The following is a 9296-nucleotide window of genomic DNA, read 5'->3' as shown; positions in this document are numbered from 1 at the left end:
AGAGAGAGAGAGAGAGAGTATATGTAGTTTCACAATTCCTTGTGCTCTATGCATCACACAAATCCATTGCTGTTGCCTGACGGTGGTTCTGACCACAATTTCCTCATCACCGTTGGCATGGGACAAACCCAATACTCCTGTTGTGTTGGGCTCCACAGACTACAATGGACATGAAGTGCTAACGAACTTTGCCAAGTTTGTTGGAGACCAGGCTAGACCTGTACTTTTAGAGAACCTTTATAGATGATATCTTGTTCTTAAACGTTCCACAAATGTCAGGCAGGGGAGGATGACTGGCGGCTATTTTTAAAAATCCCTGTAAACCACTAACTTTACAAACAGCACCTTTCAATTGTCTGTGTTTGAGCTGAGTTGCTCTTAAACCACCGTCTGTGCTGGGATCTACATGCCCCAAAAATACAATAAGGGTGTCTTAAATGAGTTTTCTGATTTGTTGGCCAGAATTTAGCAAAAGTCGTTTAATCTGACACAAACTATGTCAATGTCTACACAAAAATGTGGAAGTACATTAGATATTGTATTAACTTATGGTTAAAGAACTGTTAACCCAGAGTTCAGTGACGTAGTTTTGTCAGAATGCAAGCCAATCTTTTTTAAATGTTTATGTGAATGTTATTATTCTGAAATTGCTAGATACTGATGTATTTTTAGACATGCTGCTTCTGGTACCGTTTTACTCAGAAATACATACTTTCCTAAATCCATACACAAGTATTGACAAACTGAGTTCATGTCTTTTAAGGACCTGCAAAAATTATATATGGGAATAATTTAGCAATTTTATTTAATTTGGAAACATAACAATTTGAATGATAGGTTAAAAACAAATGTGATTGTACAATTAGAGAATTGTGTTCTGAACTATGTTCATATCAATATTTGTCATATCACTGACAATTTCACGTATTTAATTTTGGTTAGCAACTGATACAATCATAGATGACATATTATAAATGACACACCAGTAGGATGGGGCAAGACAAACTGGCAATCACAGACTACAACACACCCTCCCCCCCAGTAGATGCACCAAACACTGACTTCCTAAATGAACTGACCAACTTCTTTGGAAGGTTTGAGGCACTAAAGAGCACTCCAGTAGTGAAAGCCGTTCCACACCAGGGGGAGGAGGCACTCAATCTTGACGTAGCTGAAGTGAAGAAAACTCTGAGGAGAGTCAACCCCAAAAGGCCCCAGGCCCAGATAACATGCCTGGGCGGGTGTACAAGCAGTGTGCAGATCAGACGGCTTGTGTCCTCACAGACATTTTTAACACCTCACTGGAAGAATCCATCGTCCATAATCCATGCTCCAAATCTACCACCATCATTCCGGTCCCAAAAAAGCCTCAGGTCACCTCACTAAATGATTACCGGCCTGTTGCACTGACTCCCATCATAATGAAGTGCTTCAAAAGACTGGTTAAAGAACACATCGTTGCCGGTCCGCCGCAAACATTCGACCCATTCCAGTTTCCCTACTGACGGTATGGTTGCGGGGGTAGCAGCTTCAGAAGGGAGGCCCAGACGTCCCTCTTCCCAGCCACTTGGGCCAGCTCCTCTGGAGGAATCCCATAGCGCTCCCAGGCTAGCCGAGAAACATAGTCCCTCCAGCGTGTCCTGGGTCTCCCCGTGGGCCTCCTCCCGGTGGGAGGTGCCTGGAACACTTCACCAGGGAGACGTCCAGGAGGCACCCTAATCAGCCACCTCAACTAGCTCCTCTCGATGTGGAGAAGCAGCGGTTCTACTCTGAGTTCTCCCCGCCTGACTATATCCTACCACTTGGCTTTATTTTCTGGAAAGATGGAGCCCTTTCACTGTCATGAAAATTAATCCCAAATGTATCTCTACCTTAAAAGGTTAAAGGCTTGCTCAAAAGATTTGTGTTAAATGCCATAATTTTACAAAGGCATGGATGGTCCTGAACTAGGGGTGGGCAATTCCAGCCCCCTAGGGCTGGTATCCTTAAATGTTTAGATGCGTCCTTGTTCCAACATGCTTGAATCAAGAAATTAGATGACTAAGATCACAACTGCACATGGAAGAGGTAATCCAGTCATTTGATTCAGGTGTGTGGGACCGAGGAGGACTCTTAAATTTGCAGGTTAATAGCCCTTGGGAAGTGGAATTGCAGACCACTGCATCTTAATTAACATAAAAGAGAAGAGATGGGTTTTTGTAATACATTAGAGGCTTCCTCAATAAATCTTGAAAACTGACAATCATCACAAACCTAGAAGATTAGATCGATGCAGACAAGTAGTGGAGTAGTGAAATCCAGCATCTTCCAGCTTAGGCAGTTAGCCCAAATATCACTGACAAGGCAGCATTTTGAAGCTGCAGTCAATGGTTTTGTTTCATCCAGACTTTAACATTGTAAAACCTTATATCTAGGGATTAGTAATACATCGACATTGTGTCCAAAATTCTGCAACACTGGTCTTAACTGGAGCAGAAAAATCTAAGTACATCTCGTCTATCTTATTGTCACTCCATTGTTTACATATGCATTACAGGATCCATTTGAAAGGTCTTTTATTCATTTTAAAATGTCTCAATAGATTGCCATCCGCTTACATCTGAACGCTGACAACCTGCCCCGCATTTTCTCTGTAGCTACTGAGAAGATGTGTAAAAAGCTGCCATCATATGTCAGACAGGCCTCACCTCTCTGCGAGTTTAAGATATTTATCAAAACACACCTTTTTGAAAAGATGTTTTGTACCTTCAGAGATTGGCTCTTAACGTATAATGTAAAAAATACCCAAGCGTTCGGCTAATTAAGGCTATTCTGTAGGACTTGGTGGAGATGTCGATAGTGATGATGATCAAGGTGATCATGTGTCTTAATGATGAAGTTTTAACGGAAAAGCAAAATAAGCAAGACAACAGTAGACCTCCAACTTAGAGAAGCTTGAATCAAAGTTCTTAAGGGTTCTTTCTCTCAGAATCACCAACATACAATCAATGGAGATGGCTGGAGGATTCCTTGGCCAAACAAAGATCAGTACACCGACCTAAACTGTAGTTAGTGGACGTATTCAGGCTGAAGTTGTACAAATGCAAGATGTTTTTTTTTTCAATTGTTTAAAAATATGCAACATTCAACATTGATAAGTAACTGAAAGAAATCCTTCTCACAGATATGCTAGGTATGAAAAGGAAAGATGTCTTAGACAAAAAACAATGTCATCACTTAAACACCATCACTACTATCTTCACATCTCATACCAACCTTGACATGGTTGCTGTGTTTAGACAGGACATTTTAAGATAAACAGTGTCTTTGGAAGCACTGTGTATTTGTCATAAAATACATTAGAAGAATGACTAATGTATTTTATCACATTGGAATATAATGTAATATAATGGAATGTATTTTCATTTGTCAGTGTGTTTTTGCTATACTGTGATAAATGTTTGCTTGTTTAAAAGGTTTTATTAATGTTTTCAAGTGAAAACAAACAACAAGAATGCTTTCTGGTTTCTGTGTGGCTCAATATATGGATTACCTTAGTAGTAGATGTAAAATATATCTAGTTTTTTTGAGCCGAATTGCTAAAGAAATAAAAAAATTGGATGTAAGAAAAATCAGCTCTGTTTTAGAGATGGGGTAAGGAGCTTGGTCATTTAGGGGGGGCTCAAAATAGACCCGCCTTTCCTCCACATCGAGCTGGTTCAGCTGAGGTGGCTTGGACATCTTTTTTGCATGCCTGGAACACCTTCCAGGCATGTCCCACCAGGAGGAATCCCAGGACACAGCCCAGGACACGCTGGTGGGACTATGTCACCTGGCTGGCCTGGAAGCGCTTAAGGCTTTCCCTAGCAGAGCCTGAGGAGCTGAAGAAATCTGGGGAGAGGGAAGTATTGGAGTTTCTGCTGAGACTACCTCCCCCACGACATGTTCACATTTCAGTTCCTGGGTTAATAACTGTTAGGTTTATTCAATAATGATTATAAAACTAATGTGTGTGTGCTTATTAAACATTGGAGCAAGGAGATGCTCCACTCTGTCTTGTGATTCAGTCAGAAGACCACCCTGCCTTGTGATTCAGTCGATGGAGCATCCCGTCTTATGACCTGATCAATTGTTCTGTCAGAACAATACTGTTTTGTAACCATGTGTTCTTTTGATAAAAGACGGCTGCATGAGGGGGTTCGGAGAAAGAGTTGAAAGTTGGGTCGTGCTCTTTCCACTCCTGCAGGAGCTGTTTGAATCTCTTTCCTGTGTGGACTCAGTTTCTCTTTTACGACCTACATTTTTGAACCTAACAGTAACATCTCATGGTCACCATAACTTACATCAGATGCTGTCGCTGTGCCAGGCCCAACTTTTAAGTTGATAGGAGCAAATTACCTCTATATTGATATCATCACTACTGATATTTCTGAACTTAACAAACAAGGCTGCTGGCGTATAGTTTAAAAAGTTATTACATGTTTTTGTTATGCCTTGTAAATTTAATACATTATTCATGATCTATATTAACCTGTTTTTGATTATTCACTCTTTCACTTTTTTTAAATATTGTATAAGAAATCTGATGTCAGTTCACTTATCTTTTGCATCGAGGTCCTGTCCGATTATTGATGATCTTCCATCACCCCATCATTGCCCGTGGTATATTCTCCCCATGTTGTCTGAGGCAGAGGGCATCCTGTCTTCCTCCTTAATATCTGCATATTAGCAGCTGCACTTCATCCCTCCTAATGAAGTCCGGATGTAAAAATTAGTCTGTCCCCTCTGCAGTGTAATCTTTCCTGTGGGTCAACATAAATTAGAGTCCACTGTCTCTCTAAAAGTCCATAGTTCACGCTGTTTGACACAAATATTGTCCATCTGTAGTTTAACTGAGTTATACAAACAGTTAGACAGATTGTTATTCAACATTCAACCTTTTTATTCGCTACACCATTTTACTTTTTGTTTAAAATAGCACATATTAGACTAATGTTCTGGTCCTAGACAAGTATAAAAGATTAAAATCATTATCTAATATTAAATTGTACTTTCAACTAATATAATAAGTTACCACAATCTTCTTGTCAGTCAAACATTATAACTTTGAATCATATACAAACATAAACTTACGATGAGTTCTTTTACACAGGGAAAATGTAATTAAAAGGCGGCTGGAAGAATTTTAGTAACTTTAAGAGCTTTTCAAGAAAATACTTTTTCCACTGCAGGTTTAAATATAAAACAATCTAAGGATGTTTTTTTTTGTGGTATACTCTTTGGCAATCTGTGAACATAAAGTGCACCGAACCCAGAAAACAACCCCTCAAAAAGCACTGGAGATATTTTGTTAAGAAGGAATCTCCGCCCCTCATTGCACCCGCGGCTGTGGAGTTGGTCTATCAGAGGCTCTCCACGAGTGAACCAGAAACCGTATTACAGACAGCAGCGCTTAACAAACGGGCTCGCTTCTCCGTGAAGTTCTCCCCGAATCACAGCTGATTTATGCAACTCGATAATGCCTCCATCATCACATCATACACGTTTGTAAATGAGGAGACATCCATTGTTCTAGCCATATAAAGATATTCAATTCAATTCCATTCAGTTTATTTATATAGCACCAATTCACAACACAAGTCATCTTAAGGCACTTAGTAGATCAACCAGATCATACAGTCAAATTGAATCAAAGTTTTCTATCTAAGGAAAACCAGTTGACTCATTGACTCAAATGCAATCCCTCACACTAAGCATGCTTGTAGCGACATTGGGGAGGAAAAACTTCCTTTTTACAGGAAAAAACCTCCAGCAGAACCAGGGTCAGTGTGAGCGGCCATCTGCTGAGGCCGACTGGGGTTCAAGGAGACAGAAGCAGACATAGAAAAGCAGCTGTAAAAGGCGGCCCCATCCAGGAAACACACAGCCAGGCAGACGAGCTCCGAGCCAGCTCCCATGTCAGAGGATGAAGAGAGCACATCCANCTATGACGAGGGAGGCTGCAGCCCCCGCAGCACCCCCCTTCCCGTGCCACTGTCCCACGAGGAGGAATCCCAGGACACAGCCCAGGACACGCTGGTGGGACTATGTCTCATGGCTGGCCTGGAAGCCCCTAAGGCTTTACCTAGCAGAGCCTGAGGAGCTGAAGAAATCTGGGGAGAGGGAAGTATTGGAGTTTCTGCTGAGACTACCTCCCCCACGACATGTTCACATTTCAGTTCCTGGGTTAGTAACTGTTAGGTTTATTCAATAATGATTATAAAATTAATGTGTGTGGGCCTTATGAAACATTGGAGCAAGGAGATGCTCCACTCTGTCTTGTGATTCAGTCAGAAGACCACCCTGCCTTGTGATTCAGTTGGTGGAGCATCCTGTCTTATGACCTGATCAATTTATCTGTCAGAATAATACTGTTTTGTAACCATGTGTTTTGTTCTGTTAATAAAAGAAGACTGCAGGAGGGGGGTCAGAGAAAGAGTTGAAAGTTGGGTTGGGCTCTTTCCACTCCTGCAGGAGCTGTTTGAATCTCTTTCCTGTGTAGACTCAGTTTCTCTTTTACGAACCTACATTTTTGAAAAATATATGACCCGCCAGAAAATTACTTTAGTCATGCAAGCTACATACAGGGAAAAAAAAATAGATGGGTTAAATAAGTAGATTGTGCAAGCTAAACATAGAAAAAGCTATGAAGTGTAGTTTGGACCATAGTTGGGCTCAAGTGAGGGGCCGGTGGTCACAGGGGAAAAACAAGAGGCCAGGTAGAAAGCACAATAGGTGCTACAATTGTGATAAGGAGGGCCACTTTGCTCGAGAATGTCAAGAATCCCCGCAGAGTGACCCTCCCCATCACCAATACTATGACTAGTGCTGATGCCAGCAGTCATGTGCACCAGCAAAAAGTGCAATTAATTGTGGACCCAGTGGAGGTCCTGGATCTACAGCAAATTTAATTTTTTTTATTAAACACCTCAGAAAAACCATACTGGCATTTATACATTCAAGGAGTGAAAGTGAAATTTTTGTGTGACACCGGAACTGATAAATCAGTCCCGAGGGATAAATAACCTCTCTGCTGATGGGAGAATGGTGGTTCAGCCCATTTCTGAAAAAAAATTGGTTACTGATGAAGAGGGATTCACGGTGGAAGCTGATTTTGTGTTAAGCCCAGACTGTCTAGTTAATTTATTAGGCAGAGATTTGTTAAAGGAGATGTGTTAGTGCCTGTGCCTACAGACAAAGGGATGGGAGTGAAAAGATGTACAGATTTTTTATGCTACACCAGAATTAGAAACAGCTGCCATACATGTTGTACATTCAGGCTCATTCCCAAAAAACATTTTACCACCTGGATCTAACCACCCAGGGGAAAAGATGAACCACAGGAGGGTTATATAAATTTGTATGTGGATGGGTCAGCTTCTGGAAAGAAATTAGTTGGTTTTGCAATTGTAGATGATAAAAAAACCTTTACAGTGCTGCCTTAAAATCATCATATTCTGTGCAAGCTACAGAGATTGTTGCACTAACAAAAGCATGTGAAATGTCAAAAGGCATCAAGGATGCAGGGGCAGTCCTAGGGGCTGAGGGGGCTTTCAGCCCAGACCAGTAAAAGCAGACCAGGAAGGAAGAGGGCACACAGGGCAGTTCTTAATCTGAGGTGTGACTAGGTGCTAGATCAAATAGGGATCAGGAGCCATTAACATAGTAGATATGTATGGAGCATGGGAGATATTAAATGCATTAAAAGAAAAAACATGAATAGTTCTAGCAATTAATGGACAGACAGTTAGACGTATATGCGATTCAGGAGCCTGTAATACTTGTATCTAAGATAATGTAAATGCTAAAACCATCTAAAATGCAAATTTTTGTAAAATCACCAAATGGTCAAACCTCCTAGGAATGGATGTCAAGGAAAAAGGTTGCAAGTTTGCATGCTTCTGTAGTAATATCACCAACTCATCTGTTAGGGCGAAACTTGATGGGAAAATTAGGTATTGCAATTTTCCCCACGCTGGGGGGAATGAAGGCTGTACGAATAGAACATGTAACGGTGTTGCAACTAAATCCTTATGTCTTTTATGCAACATGCTTATCATCTCTGCTCCATGTCTATCGGTTCCAACTATGGAAACACCCTTATAAAATTCTGTTCGATGTAAAATCCCAGGTTCAAGATTTAGCATGTGTTAAAATAACTCAGCTTTGTTTGCTATCACAAACTGATGAACATGATTTCAAAGATATTCTAAATGCTTTGTGGTCTACATGAAAAATTTATGTAGGACTGTTGACAACTGCAGATCCAGTTAAAATAGTTCCTAAATTCTAATATAGGCCAAGGATAAAACAATCTCTGCTAAAATGTGAAGCAAAGGAAAGTATAAAACCAGTTATGAAAATTTTAGCGGGTGCAGAAACAAGTCTGTGGCTTGGGCCATGTTGTTTCAGAAGAAGGTAAAAAGCTACAAAAAGAGTGAAAAACTGTAATAGCAAGAGCGTAAGCCAGGAACTAAAGAACAAATGTCTTTTTAGAATTGTGCAATTACTGCAGAGCTTAGATTCCACATTATGAAAAAAACTCAGCTTTTTGTTAAGCTTTATTTATGACACACTAGTAGCTACGTCAGAGACAATCTAATGGACCCCAAAAGCAGAAGAGCAATTTACAAAGCTAAAAGTACAACTTTTCTCAGCAACTGTCTTAGCTCTACAAAATTATCAAAAACAGTTCATCCAAATAGTTGACGGTAAAGCAAGTTATATGACCTCTGTGTTTGCGGCCTCATGGTGATAAGCTCAAACCTGTAGTGTCCTACTCTAAAGGGTTAAAGGGGACCGGTGGAAACAGTAGCTCCCCATATTCTTATTTTTTATCTTTATTATATTGTGTAGTTGGATGTGTGTATATATATATATATAAAACTGTAACTGGAGCGTGTAACAAAAGTAATTTCCCTCTGGGATTATTAAAGTATTTCTGATTCTGATTCTGATTGAAAGCAGCTATTTTGAGCCATGAGTTTATCATGTCTCAACGGGAGGGATAATGAGTATAGTACAACAAGTATTTAATCCAACTGCAGGATTATAAGCGCAGGATTAAATAACTACTTTAAAAATTTTTGCAGAGCTTGTCTCTCATGTTGCAAAGAACATGTAATCTGCCCAGAGCTCCTTTTGTTTCCCCACAGGAAGGCCTGAAGCCTGGAGACCGAGTGCTGATTAAAATCATCAAGAGGGAAAATTGGGCAGCTCCTAGGTGTGAAGGACCCTACATTGTGAAACTAGCAACTCCAACCGCTGTGAGGATCCAG

Source organism: Cyprinodon variegatus, unplaced genomic scaffold, assembly GCF_000732505.1.
Source record: "Cyprinodon variegatus isolate N-32 unplaced genomic scaffold, C_variegatus-1.0 Scaffold453, whole genome shotgun sequence".
Classification (NCBI taxonomy): Eukaryota; Metazoa; Chordata; class Actinopteri; order Cyprinodontiformes; family Cyprinodontidae; genus Cyprinodon; species Cyprinodon variegatus.
This window is presented reverse-complemented; position numbering follows the sequence as displayed.